Source organism: Natrix helvetica (assembly GCF_964273705.1).
Source record: "Natrix helvetica genome assembly, chromosome: 2".
Classification (NCBI taxonomy): Eukaryota; Metazoa; Chordata; class Lepidosauria; order Squamata; family Natricidae; genus Natrix; species Natrix helvetica.
The window spans coordinates 153,528,192-153,553,793 of record NC_138552.1 but is presented as its reverse complement, the minus strand read 5'-3'; the positions used below and the strand labels follow the sequence as shown (position 1 = coordinate 153,553,793).

Below are 25,602 nucleotides of genomic sequence, written 5' to 3'. Positions count from 1 at the left end.
ACAGCACAATCACAGGAATATTCAAAGATCCATATTGGGAAGGGGGTTTCTTGTTTCAGATGATCTAATGAAACAAAATGCAATTAAAACTAACAAGGCAACAAAGTACCCCCTCTTGGGGTTCGTAAACACACCGGTGGGAACGCTGAATTAAAGAGACCGGTATGTATGTAATTGTACCTTATTTAACTTGACCATTTAAACAGCTATTCTCTCCCCCCTCCTTCTTCAGAGCAAATTAATTCAGGGGCCAACTGCTGCTTAACTTACATATACAGGGTTATATAATTTCCCTGGAACAGAACAAAATGTCATCAACTTTACATTGCTTTGAATTTATGCTTTTAAAACTATCAGCCAAATTCTTTGGCCTTCTCTCCCAAATGCTGTTCTCAGCAAACCTAATTGACCTGCACTACTCTAAATGAAAAATAAAAGCCATCTTGATTCTGGAGTCGTAAATATTGTAATTTATGTTTCATTTATGAATAGTATTTATAACCTTCACCCACAGTGGTTATTCAGTGATATTAATGTTACTATTAGAATTATATTTATATCATATATGATGCCCATTATTATTGTTCAGTAATTACTAGCTATTAATATGTACTATTGTTCAGAGGGAATCTGCATTTAACTGTTATTGTAAGTTAAGTTATTTTATCAGTAGGCACCATCATTTTTCCAGTGGCAGAAGCATTACAGTGCTTTATTTTGCTCAGTGACGATCCTGAAATAACATAAAACTTAGAGATGAAATAAAATTGTTTGTCTATCTCCCAAAATTGAATGGAAAAAGCTACACTGAGCACAGTTTAGGTAAGCCATGTTGAACGATGAGGTTATTCGTATTAAGGCTTCAGTAAAGACCCATCATAAATTATACTTAGAGACAGATAACTATGAGGTTTAACAAATATTGTTATCATTAAACATTGAGTTTACTCAAAGTGAGGTGGTTTGTGGTTACAGAGGTTCTGTTCGATCTTGCCTTCAAGTGAAACTTGGTGGCACTGGAGGAGAATGCATCACTTTGGTCAGGTCAAAAATCATTGGAATAAAAAAAGTCAGTACAGCCTAGGTGTTGTGTTAATAAAGTTTCATGCATTTGTGTCACAGATCTGTCAGGGAGAATTGACAGCAAAGAAACATATGAGCTGTTTCAATGGCTATTTACTATGACCAAGGTGTTCTTTATATGGGATTTTCTGGTGTCCCCCTTCTAGAACTGCAGTATTATAGCATAGAGGTGTAAAGAGTTCTTAACAATTTTGGCCTCATGGTCAGATTAATATATCTAGCAGGTTTATGACAGGTAAACTTGGTTGCTGAAGAAGACATCAATTAGGCCATGGTTAATTTGATGTTAATATCAAATATTTGTTGTTTAGGGCTAGTTGGCCAATTCATACTCTGTTGCTATTAATGCATGAGGGGAGAAGTCATGGTAATAAAATTTCTCCTCCATCCATTTTTTCCCCATTTTAAAGGTTAGAGCAGGAAGGCAGGGTATGATGTGGATCCCAGCTATCAAGGAACTCCATCTGGTGGTCCCTTGAAAAAGGATCTTCTCTGTGGTGGCTTCCCTCCTTTGGAACATCATTTAAGATTGGTCCCCACCCTGTTGGTTTTCCACAACGCCTTGAAGACATGATTTATCAGCAGGCTTGGGGACTCCATTTGGAGCCAATCAAGTGGCTGGTCTGATTGTGATGTCACTGCAGCTAGTTAAGGGGATTACTATGGATTTTCAATGTTGTGCGCCTCCTGGAATCACTGTGTGTGAGTTGGACGGCTACATAACTTTAGACCTGGGCAACCTAGGACTACGCTGCCTATGGTCTGACCTAAGCTTAGTCCATAAAATTGTCTGCTACAACATCCTACCTGTCAATGACTTCTTCAACCACAATAATACACAGGCAAACTCAAAGTAAACCACTCCAAACTCGACTGCAGAAAATACGACTTCAGCAACAATGGTCAATGCCTGGAATGCTCTACCCGACTCCATTGTTACATCCTCAAACCCCCCCCAAAGCTTTAACCTTAGACTGTGTACTGTCAACCTCACCCCATTCCTAAGAGGCCTGTAAGGGGGTGTGCATAAGCGCACCAGTGTGCCTACCATCCCTGTCCTACTGTTCCCATGTAATTGTACTTATTTCTTATGCACATATGTATACCTGCTGATACTTACAGTATATGTTTATATGTTATATTCATACTTATACTTGTTTTCTCATACATGCTCAGCAAACCCCCCCCCCAAAAAAAAAAACCCCTCTTAAATAAAATTAAATAAAGTCTACAGGGAAAGTATGCATTAAAGAAAATTCAGACAAAATAATCCACACACTGTCCTCAATTACAGGTTGTCCTGCTTCCATAGTGTTAGTCATGCATAGAGGCAGGTGAATATTTCTGACAAACATGGACTGAACAGAGTCAGCCTTTGATAAGGCGTGTTCCATGAAGGAGCTGTGCAGGAGCCTTTGCTGAAAAATGGGTCATTGCTGCAGGAACAAATGGGGCACCCTGAGAGCAGTACAAGTCCCAGATAGCTGATGCAGATTTAGTGATGTATGAAGGTTATCTTAACAATAAGGTAGGCTGGGTGAAGAGGAATCATCTTACTCCAAATCAGCCATTAGTTTTTATGGACCATCAGAGACTGAAGCCCAGAGACTTTCCACTCCATGTATGCCATCCTGCCCACTGAATTCAGCAAAGGGGGAGGCATGCCTTTCAGGAAGTCTTGAATTTGGATTTGCTGTGGCTTCATGATGTGGTTTCTCTCAGCTTTAATACGTCCATTTGTAAAACAGGCCATGAAGACTTGAGAATTATTTGCACAGGGTATTTTTCGGGGAGGGAGGGCTGGCACAAGGTGCCCCTAATACTACAAAGCCTGGAAAGTATTTTCCAGCAGTAAAGGTGTCACATAAATGTTGTGTAGCAGTGACTAATGGAGCATCTTTGAATGCCAACATGTGTGAACTGCTGTCGCTCCTGTGCTTTTTATGTGCATACTCTTTGGAGAAATACCCACATGTTTGTGTCAGTGCCACGGCTATATATCTATGATAGAACAGATTGAAAACTTTGCAGTGCAGATGTTGCATCTAGTATGTCAGGTAACCTATCTATTTAAGATAGTGCCATCATACCGTTCTGCTTATTACTTCTGCTTTGCCTGGGGATCATGCAGCAGGCGGCCCTCTCCTCTTTGCCCCTTTTGTGTATCAGCTGTTGAGATCAGTTCCTCTCTTCACCTAAAAGTGCCAGGTGAAAAAAAAATATAAAAATATAATAAAAAAAATATATCTTCATGATTAAACTTTCTTAGTTTGATGGAAAAGAACTCCATCAAGATGTTGAAAGACTAGTGAATTACAATCCACGCTATTTTGATATCAGGGAATGGGGCTTTTTTTGCCAAATATTTTGGACTGTTATTATTCAAAATTTCCTGCAGTGAAGGGTAAAAATCTACTGTACTATAATTCATCTAAATTATCCTCCCTATTGGCCTGTCTTGCTGGAAAATCTGGAATTCGATATCACTTTGGCTTTTAGTAAACTAATACATTCCAACAAGTTAGTTATCAATATTTAATATTGATCGCAAGCAAGGAGGGATATACCATAAAAATCTCCAATGAATACAAATATGCTAGGTATGTTATGCATTATGGGGGAATTGGCAGATGTAGAAAATCTAAGCCAAGATTTGCATTCGAGATTTAAAAAAAATAAGATTACAGAGCTACCATCTCTGTTATCATGCATTATATGCTAGGCATCTCCTGAGTGCATTTCCCAAAAGTCTGAGCCAAAATGGGCAATAAACATGGGAATTATAGTCCAAAATACCCAGAAAGCATCATAGTTTTTATCCTTTATGCAGGGATTGGAGGCCACTGAAAAATAAATGGTGGCAGAAAGCCATTTTGCCATGGTGCTTTCTTGATATTTTGTCTTTGATCTAATCTTCATTCTTTCAACACCAGTAACAGAAATTAGAACTGAAGAAAAGAAGCGGAGATGAGTTAAAGCTTATGCCGTGTCTCCTGTATACTTAATGTCATGTGACAATCATTTCTATTCAACATTTCGCAGAAATTTAGAGCAATCCATTTGTATGCGTGGATTGCGGTAGATAAATACTATAGATGAAAGCCAGTGTAATATAGTGATTAAGAGGTTGGAAGTCTAAAGAATCTCAGATGGTAACCCATTCATAGCCATGTAAATTTGCTGTGTGACTCTCTCCCTCTCCCTCCTTCCCTCCCTCCCTCTCTCTCTCTCTCTCTCTCTCTCTCTCTCTCTCTCTCTCTCTCTCTCTCTCACACACACACACACACACACACACACATGCATACACAAAACTGGTTTGATGAAGTGGTTTAAGACACCAGGCTAGAAACCAAGAGACCATGAGTTTTAGTCCCTGTCTTAGGTACAAACTCAGGTGGGTGATCTTGTGCCAGTCATTTTCTCTCCAGACCTGAGAAGGGGAAGGGCAAATCATTTCTGAATATCTGGCCAAGAGAACTATTTAATTGGTCCTATTAACGCCAGGAATCTAGACTAGCTCAAAAGGCGTACGTGCATGCACGCGCACACACACACACAGAAGAAAGAAGGGAGAGAAAGAGAGAATGTTAAAATATTTGAATATAAAACACATCAGCCAAATCTCATCATCATGTTAAATCTTAATACCAACATTGCTATCTTGTAAATTGACATAGCCATGGGGAACATGATAAAGTTCTCGCTTGCCAAAGCATGCTTTAACATTTTAAAGAATAACTATACTTAAACAGTTAGGTTATATTTATTGTCTGGGGGCGGGGGAGCATATTTCAAGGCAGTATTATACAGTAGTGGCTACTTTCTCAATATTTTTATTTCCCCCATTCTCTTTAAATCTTTTTAAATGCAAGGGAGTCATTTGTATAAATATAGAAGGACAATAATCCAAGAAGAGCGGCATTGACATTAAAACTGCAGCAGGTTAAACAGTTTTTCACTTTTCTTCCTGCACAGATTTTAATGGGAGGACAATAGTCTTGAAATATTCCGTTTCAATGGAAGGCAGGCAAAATGGATTTTACAGACTCCGTGTTGCATTGAAAAGTGCTAATTTTTGAAGTACCTCATCCCCAAAGAATTAAGAAACATTCAATAGGATAATTTGAGAAGAAAGCCAAAACACTTAGAGAAAATGCAGCAACTACAACTTTGTTTAGTAACTGCTTTCTATTAATAGGTTAGCTAATATTCTTCCAGCCATCTGTCATTTCTTTTATCCCATATCCAATGAGCTATATTAAACATAACCAGGTCTACAGGATCATCATAAAGCATAAAAACTCTTTAGGATGGTTGTCTTTCTCCAGATTTTGTACTTTATTTATTACACACACACACACACACACACACACACACACACACACACAAAGAGAGAGAGAGAGGGAGGGAGGGAGGGAGGGAGGGAGGGAGGGAGGGAGGGAGGGAGGGAGAGTGTGTGTGAGTGTGTTCAAATTTCCACTGGGGATTATTTTTGATTATTCTGCATCTTGTTTCCAGTTTCTTGTAGCTCCTTACTCTTGCGTCTTTTTTTGCTGGCTGACATTTGTTGCTCTAAAAGAGAGCCATTTGTTTGGTGCAGCTCACTTATCTGGCACAGGTCTTTGAAATGTTCTTGCTGGAAGATTTTGTCACGTTTGTTTAGAAGCATCCACCGTTGCTTTTCTTCTCACTTTTCCTTTTAGACTGTCTACTGTGTGTCATGCAGCTCTTGTGAAGTCCCCATCGCTAAGGGAAATTGTGTGAAGTCTGTTTGAAGTTTGTTTTCTCCTGCTGATTTCTCTAAGGGAATTGAGTGCAGACTAGCAAGCACATGGAGAGGAACTTTGCTTTGTTTTGGTAAGAATTCTGCTCCTTAAAAAGCCTTGGTTGGAATTTTTAACGGCTCCATCCATGGCTGGAATCCATAAAACGTGCATTGCTTCATACCTTGAGCTTTGAAAAGAAATAAATTATCCTAGCACCAGGCATGTCATTAGATAAGGTGTCAGAAGCTCCCAGAAGAGGATGGGCATAAATGTATGGAGAGGATGAGGAAGACATTGGTCATGCTATTTATGCCTACTTAATTCCCTTCCTGACCATCTCTTCTGATCCCCAGCAAATAATTTGCTGTTGATACAAATAAATGCTCTTTGGTATAATGACAGTTTGCATATGCCAGGCATTAAAACTAAGCAATGGATGTTAGGAGTTGATGGTGTCAGTCAGTGGTGGGATTCGTTTTTTTTATTATCCGTTCTGTTGGTGTGGCTTGGTGGGCTTGCCATGGCTTGGTGGGTGTGGCTTGGGGTGAGTGTGGCAGGGGAAGGATGCTGTAAAATCTCCATTCCCACCCCACTCCAGGGGAAGGTTACTGAAAAATCCCCCATTCCCTCCTGATCAGCTGGGACTCAGGAGGGAGAGAATAAATGGAGGCAGGGCCACTCAGAGGTATTTACCAGTTCTCCAAACTCAGGGGTGGGTTCCTGCCAGCTCTAATCTCTTCTATAGAAGAGGTTCCACAAATCTACAGTGCCTTTTAGAACCGGTTCCAGCTCCTTCCCCCCGCCCGTCCACACATCATCAAGATGAAGAGTGAGAGGAGGAAATCTGGGAGTTGAAGTCCACAAGTCTTAAAGCTTAAAGTTTGAACACCCCTGGGTTTTTTTTCTAAAGGGTTAGGGGTGCAAGGGTCTTGTAACTTGACAGCTTTAAGACTTGCATGCTTCAAATGCCAGAGTTCCTGAGCCAACCTTTTGGTTGCTAAGCAAGAGCGTTGTTAAGTGAGTTTCACCACATTTTACAAGTTGGCCATGCCCACCCAGTCACATGACTGCCAAGCCACTCCCACTCAGTCACATGGCTGGCAAGCCACTCCCACCATGTCACATGGCTGTCAAGCCACTCCCACAAAGCAGCCACAGCTACAGAAGAGGTTCTAAAAAAAAATTGAAACCCACCACTGTCCAAACTACTCAAAATTTCTGCTACCATTTCTCCAGAAATGATCAGAACTGCTGAATACCACCTCTGGTATCCGTCATTTCTTTAGTCTTCTCCTATGGCCAGCCTCACACATGATCATACTCCTAGTACAGCATTTATCTGAGCAGTAAGTAAATTTAAAATATATTTTCCCAATAGAATAAGTTCAAAATTACATTCAGTAAACTTATCAAAATGTATAATAGTAATAGCACTTAGACTTATGTACCACTTCACAGTGCTTTACAGTCCTCTCTGAGCGGTTTACAGAGTCAGCATATTTCCCCCAACAATCTGGGTTCTCATTTTACCCACCTCAGAAGGATGGAAAGCTGAGTCAACCTTGAGCCCGTAAGAATCGCACTGTTAGCAGTCAGCAGAATTAGCCTGCAATACTGCATTCTAACCACTGCGCCACCATCGCTCTTTGGGGAAATTGGGAAACAGGGAACAGTTTCAAAACAGCAATTTAATAAACTCAGAAGTTGAACAGGTTTTTATTTGTTTACCATTTCCCAGTTTCCTGGTTTCTAGCCTGATACCTTAACCACTATACCAAATTGCTCTAAACTTTCTGCTTATGAAGAAAGTATCAAGGCCATTGTTCAGTTATTGCAACCATGGTACCAAGCATCTCCCAGGTACTCGAGAGCATAAGCTCTGACTCAATTGAAAGAATATTTCTCAGTTGAAGGAGTGAGATGGCCAATGAACATTCTGTCCAAAAAAGGTGGGAACCTTGAGATGATGTAACACGGAAAAGTATATTTCAGAAATGGACCAGAAAGTTGCCTCCTCAGATTGGTCTGATCGCAGTGATGGGGAATTAACAGAAGGCAACTTCTGTTTCTGTCCTTTAGAAGTGGATGCTGATCTGTTTTGGTGATAGGTCAGCCAATTAATGTGGCTAAAGCCAAAGATGATCAAACCTGTCATAGCAAGAAGCCACAGATGAATTGATTCTGATTCCTATTCTCAACATCATGGAAGCTAGGCTGCCAAATTGAGAGAGGCATATTTATTAACATTTTTCTTTCTGTTTATAATTTACTTTCACAAAACTGATGATGGACTTTTTGCTATAAAATACCCAAAGCCATTGAAATGAAACACATAGCAAATCTTTTGGGGCAATAGGGAATGGCACATTGTTAAGATAGTAGATACTGTATCATAAAGAAATGACATTTGTTGAACAGACACCTGAAACATAGTTGACCTGACTACATAAGGAAGAAAGGATTTGTGGAAATTTCCCTTTATTTGACATCCGTAGAATTAACATTTCTGTTATAATAAAATATTTTCCTTCTATGTTCTGTGAGAGAACTGACAACAAGTAATCAGTATATGGATGAAATATCAGTCAAATGAAAGAGAGAGAAAGAATTGTGTGGAATATAGAATGTGTAGCTAAAGGTTTTATATACACAACAACAGGCTTTGAAAATATGTCCCTTTCAGCTGGTAAGAATTTGAAAACTAAGACTTGCTGAACATTAGGAGTTTTAAAGGCCTGTAAAATGGCTGACCTAAGAGACAGTTATACAACATCACTAGGTTGGTCTATTGATCAAACAAGAGTGGGTGTGAAGGGAAATTGAATAAAAAGAAGTACCAGCTGAGAGAGTCAACAATGCAATAGGGAGAGATTGTCAGAGTATGTGGTAAAAAGGAAATTCTAAAGCAAAAAAGAGCCATTCTTGAGAAAACTAGAGCAAAAGTAATTGCTTGTATCAAGAAGCCTGTTTGAAACTATGTGAAGTATAGAGGAATCTTTGATGTAGCAATTGGGACCCAAGAAGGAAATTTCTATGCCATACAACAACCTTAAAATATCAGTTCTATCATGAAGTCAGTCTTGACTTGGAGTGTATGAGCATTAAACTCGGGTAATGGAAAAACATGCACAATTATTTTGGAGCTAAAGATTGCCTTTGCCTTTCAGTGGATCATTCTCATCATCATTCCCCAGTGAGGCACTAGCTTGACGTGGTTGTGAGGCTTGCATTCTTGGAAGAAGATAAGGGCTATGCCAGAGATTCAACCATACAGATTCAACCAGTCTCATCAGGGGAGCCAGACAAATTGTATCTCCCATAAACAAGATGCTGAGGTGTAATCAGGGGTGGGCTTCAAAGATTTCAGCAACAGGTTCTCTGCCCAGTTGCTGGGTGGGTGTGGCCATGTTGGGGATGGCCTAGTCAGCCCCCTGTGCCACAGGAGGGGGTGTTTTCACCTTCCCCAGGCTCCGGAGGCTTTCCTCGAGGCTCTGGGAGAGCGGAAATGTCTCCACGGGCTCCGGAGGCCTTCCAGGAGATCCATTTTTCCCCTTCCCTGAGCCTCCATGAGGGCCTTGCACTTACCTCACATCCAAAACAGGCCACGTGGAGACTCCTGGGAAGGGAAGGGGTAGGTGGGGCAGGGCGGGGCCAGCCAGGGGTGGGATTTGGAGGTTCTCCGAACCAGCCGTAACATTAGCTACTGGTTCTCCCAAACCCAGGTGAACCCATAGCAGCCAACCCCTGGGTGTAATTTATATTTCAACATTTATTAGTTTACCAAAATATAAAATACAAAGAAGAATGAAAAGAATGGGAAAGTAGAGGGGGGAAAAGAAAGAGGAAAAAGTGTAGGGTAAAAGGGGAAAGAAAAAGAAAAGCATTGACTTACAATTCTTTTTAGGGCAGTAGAATAAGGTGATATCATAAAAGCTTTTTTTTTTTTACTTTTATATAGTAACATGTATTAACCATTTCTATAACAACAAACCGATCTAATCAGCAAAATCATTTTTTAAAAAAATTTTTCCACCTCAAGCATAAGCCCAGAAGCAGTTTCCAAGTAAAAACAAAGATAGTTGTATGCTTTTCTTTTGGAAGGACTCAAAAGATGGATAAAATACAAAATTCAGTCTAAAAAAAAGAAATCTGGCTTACTCTGCCACCAATCGTAATAATAAATTAAACGTATTCCACTTGTAATGGGTTCCTTGGGAGACAAGAGGAAGAGCCGCAGCCAGGGCAGTGGTCAGACAAGAGGCATCTTAGCCCACAGAAGGAATGGGAGTGGAGAAAGCATCTCAGAAGGGACCCTCTCTGAAGTAAAGGCTGGGAGAGCGGGGGAAGAAACACTTTCAGACTTGCAAGGTTCTGCTATTGTAGCTTTACAATAAAGGTAGTGTTAATACTCATGAGTATGATTTCCACTCTGGACTATTAAAAGATTGACACCACCTGCCTCTCAGCAACTCTGGGTGGCTAACAACAGCCAAACATTACAATAACATTAATAAAAGTTAAAGATAAAAGATGGCAACTGCAGTGAATTGAAGAATAATCTCATCAATATCACAGAAGGCTTGAATGAAGATCCAGGTTTTCACAACTTTTCTAAATAACAGCACAGTCAGGGCCGTTTGTACCTTGGGGGAAAAGTTTCACGGGAATTAATTCAAGAATAATGGGTAACCCTCAGAGGTGAAATATATATATATATTTACTACCGGTTCTGTGGATGTAACTTGGTGGGCGTGGTATGGCTTGGTAGGTGTGGCAGGGGAAGGATACTGCAAAATCCCCATTCCCATCTCACTCTGGGGCCAGCAGAGGTGGCATTTGCTGGTTCTCCAAACTACTCAAAATTTCCACTACTAGTTCTCCAGAACCTGTCAGAACTGCTGGATTTCACCCCTGGTATCCCTAGAACAAAAATTAAGTGATTCTTATTATTTTCATTATATTAAAATCCAGGAGAGTTAATAGGATTCCCCTGTTGTCATAATATTCCCTTCCCTTCCATCATGCTATATTCAAACACACACACACACACACCTTACTTGGTAATTTCTTTGAAAATTTCCTGGGATGCTTTATGACTGTTGAACTATATGTCTCTGGATTAGAAGAAAAGAAACTGGCTTTGGGAAACAGTGGGAGGAATAAGACTCCCAAATCAAGCTAAACAGTCTGGATTCAGTCTATGTTGAATTGGGCTTTTTGCCAGTTCTGAAGACAGGAACTTAATCAGGCATTTGATTCATATTTATTCTTTTATAATAGCATCTATGCTTTGTTTCCTATACAAACAGCAGTGGATTATCTCAACTTTTGTGGACTTTTTTTTAAAAGAGCTATTTTTATGGCCTTACTATATAGCTTATGGCTTTCATTTCTTTTTTATATGGATCTGACTTGAAAACAGCAAGGAGATGCATTCCTTGTGGTGGCAGTAGACATTCTGGAAAGTAAATAAAGGTAAAGATAAAAGATTTCCCTGTCCAGCTGTTTCTGACTCTGGGGGGCGGTGCTCATCTCTGTTTCTTAGCTGTAGGAGCCAGCATTGTCCAAAGCAGCAGTGGGATTAAAAAAAATGTTAGTAACCGGTTCTCTGCTTGGCCTCCTGCACCACAGTGGGGGGAGTTTTTGCCCTCCCCAGGCTCTGGAGGCTTTCCCTAAGACTCCTGGAGGGTGAAAAAAAGCCTCCCCGGGCTCCGGAGGCTCTCCGGAAGCCGAAAATAGGTCTGTTTCTGGACTTCCGGAAGGCCCATCTTTTGCCCTCCTAGACCCTCTGCGCGGGCCCTGTATTTACCTGGCATGATTAATGGGCTGCGTGGAGACTCCTGGGAAGGGCAGGTCAGGGTGTGTGGAGCCAACAAAGTCCTTGCAACAACCAGTTCTGTGAACCAGATGCAAAATTAGCATCTGGTTTGCCCGAACTGGTCCGAACCGGCTGAATCCCACACCAGGTCTGAAGAAAATTTCCGTGATCACGTGACCAGCATGGCTATATGCCAAAGGTGCATGGAACAGTGTTACCTCCCCACTAAAGTGGTACCTATTAATCTACTTGCATTCACATGCTTTCAAACTCCTGTGTGGCAGGAAAATAGTCTGATTTTTTTTTTAATGGTGCACATACACATTTTTTCAGTTTCGTCTGTAGTTGCTATTTAATCTACAATAATACAATAGCAGAGTTGGAAGGGACCTTGGAGGTCTTTTAGTTCAACCCCCCACCTAGGCAGGAAACCCTATACCATTTCAGACAGATGGCTATCCAACACCTTTTTAAAGACTTCCAGTGTTGGGGCATTCACAACTTCTGGAGGCAAGCTGTTCTGCTGATTGACTGTTCTAAGTGTCAGGAAATTTCTTCTCAGTTCTAAGTTGCTTCTCTCCTTGATTAGTTTCCACCCATTGCTTCTTTTTTTCACATTTATTTTTATTTTTAAACATAAAAGACAACATTAAAAAATTTTCATCCATTGCATACAGCATGTCGTTTGGTTACAAGTGTTTTTGCATCCATATTTTCGATTACATATACAATCACAGATTTTCCATCCAATATAACCAAAAACCTCACTTTCATTATACAGCATATTTTCAATTACGATTAATATTTCTTTCTTTTCAATAAACTTAATTATCTTACATTCTTGATTGTCTATTTAACAACAACGTACCTTTATGCAATCATTATCTCATTTTAAATATTTTTACAGTATAAAAGAATTTACCAAGTGTTTATGTTTATATATCAGTGACGTGCGGTGAGGGTTATGGCTGGGGAGGCTGGTGACGTCATCAGGAAGGCGGGGAATGGGACCACGTGTGCAGGAGGCTGAGGCAGCCTCAGCCTCCAGCACACGTGGTCCCATTCTCCGCCTTCCTGAGTGAACATTAAGGGGACCGCGGAGTGCACTGATCCGTGTAGCATTGCTTCCTCCACCGGCGCCAGTCCCTTCCCCCCCACTCCTTCAAGGTCTCCCACCAACCCAAAGCTCGATCCCCAGCTCCCTCGAGCAAGGCTTGAGCGGGGTGAATGGGAAAGCAACGAAAGGGGTGCCTTTGTCCTCCGGCAGCGCCGACATTTCTGCCTCTGCCCTAAGGAACACAAACACGCATCTACCCAGCTGTCTTTTCCAGCTACCTAGCGCTCTTTTCCACTGATTGCGCACGCTTTTCATGCGCATTTGGAATAAACAATGATTTCGAAATTGGTTTGGCGAGGCGGGCAGAGTTGCGGTTCTCAGTCGAAGCTGCGGGCGGCCGAGGCTCCAACAAGAGCGAGGCGCGCACACCAGGGCCAGAAGGTAGCCCGCAGCTACCCCCTCCTCTCCTCCCTCTCGGCTGGAGCCAACCTCGCCGGCCCTTCCAGAGCCGAAGCGGGATGGAGCAAAGAAAAAGGGGCAGAAGTGCAAACAAGAGCTCGGGGCAACAAGGGCTTCGCCACGGACTTTTCCTTCTTGCGCGCACAACGCCGCTTTGGTGGGAAACCGCTTGCCGTTATTATGCGCCTCTCCAGCCACCGCCTTGGAAGTGAGTCACGCGTACGGAGCTTTGGGGCTGAGGAGAGAGGCAGGGACGGAGGGAGTGTGGGGAGAGGAGCCGTCCCCCTCACCCCCCAGGCAATGGGGAAAGCTTTCCCAAAATGGGGGAGTGTTGCGGGAAATAAAAAGGGCGCCCGCTGGGGGGGGGACGAAGGAGGCTACCATTCTGGCTACCTCCATCCAGGCGCGCCCGGGAGCTGCAGAGGGAGGAGGCAGAAATGTTGTCGGCGCTCCCGATGATGAAGGGACGAAAGCGACTGGGGAACCCAGTCGCTTTCGTGCCTTCGTCATCTGGAAGCGCCGACAACATTTCTGCCTCCGCAGCTCCCGGGCGCGGCCGGACGAATGTATATAATATTATATATATATAGTATATAATATTATATACTATTATTTCATGAAGAGAGGTGAGGCCCTGCCTCCCCTGCCTCCCCTGACCACACGTCCCTGTTATATATCTATCACTATTTTCAACAGGATATCTTTGTAGTATGCACTTAAGAGTTATATATTATATTACCAATCCTCTATCAAATGTACATTAATTCATTTATTATCTTTGTCCTTCATTTTATAACAAAAGTTTCTAAATTATTCATATATGTGTGGCAGGAAAATAGCAAAGAAATAAAAATAACTTCCGATGGTTTTAACCTGCATGCTTCTGCAGGCAGGGCATGACCTTTAACTTGGTACGTTGGTTAATGATGTTGTAGGGATAAAATAGAAGCTTCCAGAGAAAGGAATATTAAAACACACACACACACACACGCACACACACACACACAGAGGACAGAACATACTCCAAGCCATGGTTCCAAAACAAAATTGAGTTATCTACACTTCTCCTGCACTGAATTCATAGTTGCTTTTAAAAGAAGAATTGTTACTCTTTCTAACAATTGCCTGGTATTTTCAAATGGCCTCTGCTCTTTGTGGAGAATGTTTGTTTCTTTAAACTTTCTTTTTCTGTTGGTCTACCATCTGCTTTCAACTACCCCGTCCCCCCCATTTGTCCTTTCCGAGCAGCACTTTGCCATGTTAGTTTTCCCCTGCAAATGGGGATGAGAGGCAGGATGGGGGGAGGGGGGAAGGCATAAGAGAGCGTAAGCTCACCGTAAAGTAATGTTAAAGCCAGAGTTCAAAGAAATGCAGCTGTTTCCTGAAACTGTGAGTAGGGAGAAGCCGTGGTTTTCTTTTGAAGTCCTGCTGTTGAAATCTTGCTGCAAGATGGATGCTGATTGTTTCCTATTACTGTATAGTTAAACTTAAAAGAACCTGTGTATGTGGGCCCGTGCATTTTATGGAGCAGATTGGAAAATCAAGGCTAGTTAGAAAACCATCTCTTCCCCCCCCCCCCCACTTCTCTCCCCTGCCCCACTTCCAGTTATTTTAAAAACTGGTTTGAGGATGAGTGGAAGTAAATACTATCAAGGAGGAAAATCAAAAGTGTACTGTGATCAAAGGAGGAAATATTTCTAATCTCTTTGAAGACTAGTTGAAAACTCCTTAACTTTAATTTTATAGGACTTAACCAGGGGTGAAATTCAGCAGGTTCTGGAGAACCGGTAGCATAAATTTCAAAGAACTGGCAATTACCACCTCTGGCTGGCCCCAGGAGTGGGGTGGGAATGGAGATTTTACAGTATCCTTCCCCTGCCACGCCTACCACAGAACTGGTAATAAAAAGTTTTTAATTTCACCACAGGGCTTAACTTTATTCCCACCCAACTGAATGTAATAGACTTCAAGGCTTCCCACATTCTGTGTTGTTTCTCTGGTGAACTCTAGGTGCTTCAGAGTTGGTGTCTTTCTCCTTGTCTTTCGTAAAGTACAGATAAGTGACACACAACTTGGCCTATTTGATGGAGAGACTATTCCCTCTTTAGAATGGAAGATTATACATGCATTTCCATATTCCTTTACAGAACTATGCAATGATGCTATGTATTTCAATATTATGTGTCTTGCACAGAGGGAATTGACAAATAACTCTATTTCTTATGTTACCTTCCTTTTGTTTGCTCGTGAGGCTGTCTAGGAAACAAATACCGATAGTAGAGATTTTCCTATCTTTTTCAGTCTATAGCAGGAATGTCCAACCATGGCAACTTTAAAATCTGTGGGCTGATTCTTCAGCCATGCTGACTGAGGAATTCTGGGAATTGAAGTCCACAAATCTTAAAATTTCCAGGGTTGGACATCCCTATAGAATCTGTTACTTTTAAAAAGAAAAGGAAAAAACAGGATTAGCTCTCTTGAAAGACTCCTCCTCTGCTACATAGATCAAGTGGAACTGAAACAGACAATTACTGTATGTTCTGCCAGCTGCATACTGTGGGGCTGTGGATTAGGAATGGGGATGCACAGGTGCTAATCTTCTCTTTGGCATGGAAGCCAGCTAGGTTTCCTTGAGACACATACTATCTCTCAGCCTTAATCAGTGTCAGATTCTGCCATAAACTGGCTGAAAAACAACACAAAAATCCTTAAACCTCATCCTTTGAAAACCTTATTATGTGAACTAAAGCAAGTGCAAAACATCGACCCTCCAAAACGTGGAGCCAAAGTGGGACAAATACTGGAAGCAACAATGCTTTCTTAACAACACACCAAACTAATGAAAATCATTGTGAATCCCTTTTCCCAGATCGTGTGCTGTGCTGTTAGGAGGTGGACAACTCTTTTTACTATGATGGGATGCACCATCCTGCCTACCCACAGGCTGTTACGCCTACTCCGTCATCATCCCAATAAATATGGCCACGGCTGCTCATAATCAGCACTGCCATTCCCTTGTAGCTCTCTTTTTTGCATTTCTTGTAGCAGCTCAGTTATCCCCACTCTTTCCTGCTCCTGCTAATCCAGCTGACAGGTCACTAGTGCAGAAAACTCTTTAGTATCTTATTACACTGACTAGGGTTGAGAGGCTGTTAAGCAACTGGCAGGATGGGGAGACGGAGTTCAGATTAACTCCCTCCAGGATGGAACTTCTGTTCTTAGATTAGTATCTGTCTGTCTAGGAACATCGGTGCTAGGAGTTGCCCTAGATGGGGCTGACTTCCCCAAAGAAACTGGTCCGGGATTTGGAGATACTCCAGGCATCTCACTAACGTATTCTCTGAACTCTCTTCCTCTGGCCCTAACATTGTCCTCATTTCAAAAAATCCTCAAAACAAAATCCTTCAGATCCTTTGGGCCTTAGTAGGATTGCTGGGAGCCACTGACAATTTGTGATCTGTTATGTGTTTTGCTATGTTTTGAAGCTTTTGGTAATATTTTGATTTTTACTACGCAACCACTCAGTCTATAAATATTACATCAGCATATGTGTTTACGATTTTAAAAAGTTCTATTACAGATCCATAATGTCGCAACAGTAAAGATAATGTTTCTGCTTTTATTACTCTGGCTATTATTAAATATAAGGGCAAACATTATGCTTTATTAGGTGTTGGTGTATAAAATATGGTGTTTAGTTGAACTAAGCTCGATTTAATTAAAGCCCAGTGGAAAGATTCCTAACCAATAATAAACCACCTTAATTTTTTTATTATTCATCTGCAAAACATCTCTTATTTTCCATCAAAATGCTGGGTAAGACTGGTGGTTCACTAGTGTAGGACATACACATTGAGATCCTACAATTCATTTCAATATCATCAGTATCTGCTTCTTTTGAGTTAATGAATCCCTTTTCTGCTTTTACAAAGAGAAAACCAGAGTCATGTCATGCACAAGAGGGATATAAAACACCCTCTTGTCTTCATTGGATGTAATTTATTTACTTATTTGTTTGTTTGTTTGTCAAACATGTACAAGATAACAAGTATAGGTATGAACATAAACATGAACAAAGGAAGTAAATATAGACAAATGGGGACAGTAAGACAGGGACGGTAGGCATGCCGATGCGCTTATGCATACCCCCTTTACGGACCTCTTAGGAATGGGGTGAGGTCCACGGTAGACAGTTTGAGATGGAAGCTGTGAGGGTTTGAGGCTGTAACAATGAAGTCAGGTAGAGCATTCCAGACATTGAGCAATCTGTTGCTGAAGTTGTATTTTCTGCAATCGAGTTTTCAGCAGTTTACCTTCAGTTTGTATCAATTGTTTGCCTGTGTATTATTGTGGCTGAAGCTGAAGAAGTCATTGATAGGCAAGAGGTTATAGCAGACAATTTTTTGCACTATGCTTAGATTGAACCGCAGGCAGCACAGTTCCAGATTGACCAAGCCCAAAATTTCAAGCCTGGTGGCATAGGGAATTCTACTGTGAGTAGAGGAGTGGAGGACTCCTCTGAACCTGCTCAATCGTGTTAATGTCCGATGTACAGTATGGATTCCAGGCTGACGAGCTGTATTCGAGAATTGGCCTGTCAAAGGTTTTGTATATTTTAATTTATGTCGGGAATGTTGTACTGTGGACTTTTAGAATTCAAAAGGAGCTAGATCAGCAGGTAAGCCACAGAACGAACTGAAGAGAATCTATTTTCTAATAAATAATATTGCAATAATATCCTATAGGAAAAGAGGTAAGAAAGCACCCTGTGCATCTGCATAAGTTTAAGTTCTGCTACATCCATCGATTTCCCTCTCGACCATGGTAGGTTGACTACACAAACTGTTCTTTTCTTTTAGAATGGAGGGATATGGATTCCGTAGGCCACTCTTTTTGATTCATATAGATTTTTTTTTTTGCCATTAAGGGAAATCAATCTAGCCCCAAATTGGAAACACATTATGTAACAGTATTAAGGTTACTATAGAAATTAAATTTCTTTATTAAATATTTTTTTAAAGCAAGCAAATAAAAGCTCCCATTGACGTGTGAAGCTGTCATTTCTCTTGCTTGTTTGCAATCCTGGCCCCCTCTCCCAGCAGAAGAAACTGGCTTGGCTATATGAGCCCATTTAAAAGATATACCGGGCAGCCTTAAAATAAAAGACATCATAAATTGTGCACTGCAGCATTTGCAAGCAGACATTTGTCTCTCCCATGAACCTAGCAGTATTTTAATTGCTGAAGCTCTTCTGTTATCACAGGCTCATTCTTGGAAAGCAAAGCCAAGTTCACCCACAGGTTATGAACAGAGCCAAACATTTCTCAGCACACGGCTGTTATTAGATTAGATAGTGCACTACTGTATGACTTCCCACTGAAATGACAGTGAGGGCAAATTAAATTAATGTATTCTTTCATCCAATCATTTCATTTGCTCAGATATTAGATGGGGAGCACTTGATAGTGTTCGTTAGGTAGACATGCAGTGATTGGTACAAATGACCAATTAATCATCATTATTGAACTTTTAATGTACACAATTTTTGCAGGAACTTAGAATCCTGTGTTTCTTGCACTCATTAAAATATCAGATTTCACCATGCAAATTTGGGTAATGCTAATTCAAATATGCTCTCTACCAGGATGATAGGAAAGGGTGACTTTAGACCGATCACTGTCTCTCAGCCTAATCTACTTTAAAGAGTGGTTGTGATAATAACCATGTGGCAAGAAAGTTATTTATGTGCTATTCTAGTCCTTTCGATAGACAAAGAGCATCAGTGAAGATGATGAAAGATAACAGGAATAGAAAAGAACTACGTAATGCAGCTTGCTAGTTTATCGTGTCTACTAACACGAATTTAGCTAAAAGAGAAAGTCTGAGAAACTATTAGGGGGATCCAACAACATTGAAGGGAACCATCTGAACATTGTCACAATCTCCAAAGCAACTGAAAGAGGAAAGAACATGTTCAGTGGCCACAGAATACTGAGAAATTGTTGAGAGGGGAACATAGAACTATGCTGAAAGATAGAATAGAGCAGTGGTGGCAAACCTTTTGGACACCAAGTGCCCAAACTGTGCATGTCCACATGAATGTGCACAAACATGTGCATGCAAATGCGTACATGTGCACATACACATCAGAGACCTGAACACCAGCTGGCCAGTGGGAGGCTGGGCATCCCAACCCCGGCAGCGCAGCAAGAGGTCAGATCTTTTTCTTTCGTGAGCTTCTGTTTCATCATTTGCAGGGAAACAGAAGCTCACCAAAACACTACCAAGATCTGACCTGGGGTGACGGCGCACATGCCAGCAGAGAGGGCTCTGTATGCCACCTGTGGCATGCGTGCCATAGGTTCGCCATCATGAGAATAGAGCATCCAGAAAGAAGTTATAGCAATGAAGTCTACATTATGATGTTGTGTTGTAAAAGCCATTCATAATGCAGCATTTTAATTAAGGCTATGCATAAAATATCAATTTTGAATCATAAATCCATGCTGAGTAAGTGACTAAGGTATGAGTGACACTACATGATCTAGTCCTGGGTGTAACTGGTACACAACATATAACTCTGAAAAGAGTCTGTGCGCCACAACTGCCATCTCCTCTTGAGCAGGAAACAGGATTTCAGGGCAGTTCTCAAACTTTGCACCAACTCTGCCTGTGAAAATGTGATCCCAGAGTTAATTATGAGATATCACCAAAGACATAAAACCCACAGATACTCAGTTTTGTCAGGGTTGACCAAAGCCAGTTTTTCTCCATCCAGACCTGCAGAACCTCCAGGCAGTGAGAAAATAACTCAGTCATGTCCCTTGGATGATTCCAGAAGGAGATGTATAACTGAATCAACATACTAATGATAATTAATGGTAGCTGAATGGGGATAGATGACCTCATCTAGTAGTTTCATGTACGCATTAAATAGAAACAGGAAGAGAGCTAAAATACAGTATGTTGCACTCTACAAAGCAGAGGTCCAAAAATAACTTTCTTTCCCCACCCCCACCCCCAATATCAGCTGGAATTAATCTTAGAAGAAGTGGGGGGGGACCTCACCAAAAAACCTCTGTCCTTCCCCCAATTTCCCACCCTCTCAGCCAGTTCAGAAGGTTATCATAACTAATGTTTTTGAAAGCCACTGAGGAATCAAGGAGAGGCAGGATAAATACACTATGTCCATCTTGGGTCTACCAAAGGTCAATCACAAGGTGATCAACACCATCTTGACAATATAGCCTTAAACCTGACTACAATGGGGTGCAGATAATCTTCCTCGGAGATGCAGGACTAGCAGCTTCCAAACAGCATTTTCTGTAAAGGGAAGATTGGAGCCTGGACAAAAATATGTCCGGTACTGCTGGGTCAAAGGATGAACACTTGAGAAGGTGGTGGAAATATACTTCCTGCAAGAAATAATTTGTCATCTTCCACCTAGGCGCGTACCTTTTTTTTCAGATTGAATTCAGACAAAGAAAAATGTGAGGTTCTTGGTGCTCTCTGATCTTGGTCATTTTCCTCCACTACCTAGTTTGGAAATAGCAATAGCACTTAGACTTATATACTGCTTCATAGTGCTTTTAAAGCCCTCCCTAAGTGGTTTACAGAGTCAGCCTATTGACCCCAACAATCTGGGTTCTCATTTTACCCACTTCAGAAGGATGGAAGGCTGAGTCAACCTTGAGCCTGGTGAGATTCAATCTGCCAAACTGCAGTTGGCAGTCAGCTGAAATAGCTTCCAGTACTGCACACTAACCACTGTACCACCTCGGCTCCTGATGAAACATCTGCAACAAAACCAATAAGCTCAGAGAGCACCAAGGACCCCACAAATATGAGCGACAAATATTCTCTTCTATCGGAAAGATAAAATAATCAGGGATAATTTTTCTACCGTCCTCAAAACACTATGATCCTCCAATGAAAAGGGATTGAAAAGAGATACAGAACAGACAAAGGACCTCAACACACATGCCATAATTAACCTATGGTTAATATCACAAGATGTGGTGATAGCCACTAACCTGAAGGCTCTAAGAAGAAATTAAATATGAGCCAGCAGTGTGCAACAGCTGCCAAAAAAGTCAACACAGTTCTAGGCTACATAAACAGAGGGATAGAATCAAGATCACGTGAAGTGTTAATACCACTTTATAATAACTTGGTAAGGCCACACTTGGAATACTGCATTCAGTTTTGGTCCCCATGATGTAAAAAAGATGTTGAGACTCTAGAAAGAGTGGAGAGAAGAGCAACAAAGAGGATTAGTGGACTGGAGGCTAAAACATATGAGGAACAGTTGCAGGACCTGGGTATGTCTAGTTTAATGAAAATAAGGACTGGGGGAGACATGATAGCAGTGTTCCAATATCTCAGGGGTTGCCACAAAGAAGAGGAGTCAAGCTATTCTCCAAGCACCCGAGTGTAGAACAAGAAGCAATGGGTGGAAACTAATCAAGGAGAGAAGCAACTTAGAACTGAGGAGAAATTTCCTGACAGTTAGAACAATTAATCAGTGGAACGACTTGCCTCCAGAAGTTGTGAATGTTCCAACACTGGAAGTTTTTAAGAAGATGTTGGATAGCCATTTGTCTGAAGTAGTGTAGGTTTTTCTGCCTAAGCAGGGGGTTGGACAAGAAGACCTCCAAGGTCCTGTCCAACTCTTCTACTCTAGAGTAGAGTAGAGTAGAGTAGAGTACTCTACTCTTCTCTACTCTACTCTACTCTACTCTACTCTACTCTACTCTACTCTATAGAAATTGAATAAATTCAAGGAGGATAAATCTATTTAAAGCTATTAGTAAATGATCTACATTTTTGCACCATAGGCATATATCAGGCTCCAGAAGCAGTACGAATATGCTATGACAGTGTTGGCAAATCTTTTCAGCACCGAGTGATGAAATGGAAGCATGCACCATGCATACCAGCTACCTGCTCTTCTGGTTTCTGGCGCACATGCACACACAAAGACAAGAAACCGGAAGAGGAGCCAACTGGTGTGCATGCATGCGCCAGGAAGATGATCTTCCAGTTTCCGGCATGCATATGCACACCAGACAACTGGTCTTTGCACACGCATGCACGCATGCAGGTAGCCGGTGCACACCAGGTGACTTCTCTTCTGGTTTCCGGCACTCCTGCATGCGTGAAGACCAGCTGGATAGTGTGCCAGGACCCGGAAGAGCAACTGGTGACGGCTTGCGTGCTCGGAGAGATGGCTTTGTGTGTCTCTTCCAGCACACGTGCCATTGGTTCGCCATCACGGGGCTACGGTGTTGAGGATAAAATGAGTTTTATTTCCTGCTTGATATCTTGCCACACAGACACCGCTGAGATTAATGTTACAGCACTGTTAATATTTCACCTGTATATTCTTTCGTAGAAGACATTTCCTGTCCTTAACCTACGTTATTGATATATTTCATTAAAAAAAAAACCTGGGATATTGTTGAATTCTTAGGCAAAATGATCTAGACATTATTTAATAATCTTCCAGCTGCATTGGGCATCCTGCCAAGGGCAGTGCAGCAAACGTACACTAGAGTCTTCATCCATCAAAAGCTGCAGGCATTTTTCTAGTGGGGTGCCAGTTTGCATGTCTTCCTTGCATTATAAGGAAGGAAGTACTTTCAGCAAAAGGCCAAGGGCCAATTCTCTTTGAAAGACAGCAGAGAGAAAAAATAAGAGGGGCATGGCTGTTTTTTCTGTTTCTTTTAGGAGAAAAAAAATGTAAGAAATAACCACAAGTTCGAGAAAGTATTGGATACGAGTCTTCCGTCATCATGTATGATAATAATAATAATGGATTATAAGAAGAGCACTGCAGGGGGGAAAATGGTATTTCAAGAAAAACAAAAAACCCTGGCTATATTTATTTGGTATTCCTAACTTATTTCATCCAAATAAATATAAGAGGAGGGGAAAACCAATTAAACTATATGTATTTCTGAGTAATAGAAAGCTGGAATTAAAATTAATACATGGCTAAATCAATAGGGGAAAGCAAAAAAAAAAAAAATTAAAAAGCCGCTCAGTCATACAATCAGCTATGCCATAAATGTCTGCACTTTAAAAACCTCGAATAATTATTTCAAGCATTTTGGTATCCTATTGATTTCAGAGCAAACCTTACCTGTGTGTGAAATTTCCTTCTAATAAAATCAGTGGAGTTTATATTGTATTTTTGCCACATAAATGACTGGTTTTAAAGGATGTGCAATTATATCCTGCTGTAGATTAGTTATTTTATGATAAAATATGAGGATGTATCAATTCAGGATTCGGCCCTTTTAAGTTCCACTGATTTTTGTAGGAGAGTTGAACTTGGTGCATGTAAGTCACTTTAACCAGCGGTGGGATTCAAATTTTTTTACTGCCGGTTCTTTGGGTGTGGCTTTGTGTGGCAGGGGAAAGATACTGCAAAATCCCCATTTCCTCTCCACCCCCTAACCTGCCTTCCAGCTCCATTCTCCTGTTCAGGGCAACAAAAGAAGATCAACTGGGAGGCAGCAGGGGTAGGACCACCCTTTTTGCCGGTTCTCGGAACTGTTCAAAATTTCTGCTACCAGTTCTCCAGAAACTGTCAGAACTGGCTGAATACCACTTCTGACTTTAACTGAATATTTGAAAGTATCCTGGTTAAGTAGAATACAATCATAGTCATATGGTTAGGATGCTAATAATAAAAAAATACTTATCCCTCACCCTCTTTTCCTTCGGGGAATATTTAAATGTTAATGCTTACTGCATTTTCCTTTGTCTTAATAGATCCCGTGACACTTTGCAACTGCTAATGTACTCAGCATTCCTCTGCATGTACTTATGATATAAAACTACATTTAAGCAAAGCCACAGAACTGCATGGCGTACACTGCAAATGAATGCAAAATATTTTGGTTCAACAAGAAACATGTTTTCCCTCATGTTGTGGTGCAATAAACAGGCATTTTAATTGCTCAACAAGATGAAAACAAACCTCCTATGAACAAACAAACAAACAATTCTGCTCGGTTAGCAAAAAAGAAGAGAACGTTATCGATGTTACAAATTAAATTACAATCATTTTCTCATTTTACATAATCAACTTCCAATATGTTGATTCATTCGTAAGCTAATGTAATTTTATAAGGAAGCAACAGTCAAGTGTTTTCTCCCAGAGGGGGGGAAAACAATCATATATTTAAAAGCCCACTACTATGGAAAGTTATGAGATTCTATATGGATTGCCTAGGGGATGTTCTGATAGATTTGATAGTTTTTACTAGAGGTAAGGAAACCAATACATTTAGATATATAAAATAATGTCAAATAACATAACATAACATGCCTATGAAGCAAACCGGTGTCTGGGTTTCCTATATGATTATAATACTTCTTAACAATTCTGCTCAATCTATGAAGTGTGACATGAAGGTTTATGAAAAATACGTTTTGTATACAGATAACACTATCAGATCCTACTGAATACATAACCTGTTGAGTAGCAAACCTACTATTTGCTGCACTACTTGAGATACAGTCTACTCAATGTTGAAAGAGGAGATTGACTGGGAGTCCTTCATTAGCCTACTGAATCCTAGCACAGAATAGCTGCAAGTGAAATCAAAATAAATGCAAGTTCAGAAATTCTAGAATAAGTAAACAGAAAAGTACTCACTCTTTCTGATTTTTTCCCCTCTGGCATGATTCACATTCAATTGCTATATTTCCGAATTGCACCTTGGTTATGATTTAAGAACTAATTTACAGTGCTGTTAATGTTGATGATCATCATTCGATTCTCTCTATAAAATGAATAGATGTATTTTGCCCAAGCTTCTAATTGTTGTTTTGTTTTGTTTCAAACTGGTGCAACATGTTTCACTAGGCAACGAACCTGCTCATAGCAACATAAAAATAACTTTTTTTCTTTTACAAAAATGGCATTTGTTTATGAATTAGGTTATAATTGTGTAATTATCAGTATGAATCTAATGGGAAAAAGCAAATGTTGAACTTAATGCACTTCAGTATATTCTAGGCATGTAAACACACACACACACACACACAGAAAAAATGTAATGTTCAATATAGCTTACACTTCCAGTGAAATCAAAGCTCATATAAGATTACACTGTCATTTATAAAAGCTTTTAATAAAGCATTTCCTTGCCTTTCAGTTCTGTCTAATTTTCAATGAAGTTTACAGTTCCAAACTCTTACAATAACATCTCTTTAGACCAATGGACCTCAACCTTCTGGGTGCTAGTGACCAGTTCCATGGAGAGAGGTTTTTCTACAGACTTGGGGGGGGGGTGCAGTTTCACACACTGCCTGCACAGCCCGCACAGCCTGCAGATGGGGTGTCGCTCATTTGCACAGCCTGGTATCTGGCACAGTTTCTCCTGGAGGTTGGGGACCCCTGCTTT

The 25,602-nt window shown here is 40.9% G+C and overlaps 1 long non-coding RNA gene across 2 annotated transcripts; it reads left to right on the top strand.

The window, feature by feature from the left end:
* Nucleotides 1-309: 309 nt before the first annotated feature.
* Nucleotides 310-25,273, top strand: LOC309387315. 2 transcript variants are annotated; one of them, XR_014174580.1, is made up of 4 exons: nt 310-457; nt 5,787-5,940; nt 11,276-11,314; nt 23,963-25,273. It is a non-coding gene; the product is annotated as an uncharacterized lncRNA (long non-coding RNA). The 2 variants fall into 2 exon arrangements; XR_014174581.1 differs by having other exon boundaries at nt 11,272-11,314.
* The last annotated feature ends 329 nt before the right edge of the window (nt 25,274-25,602 follow it).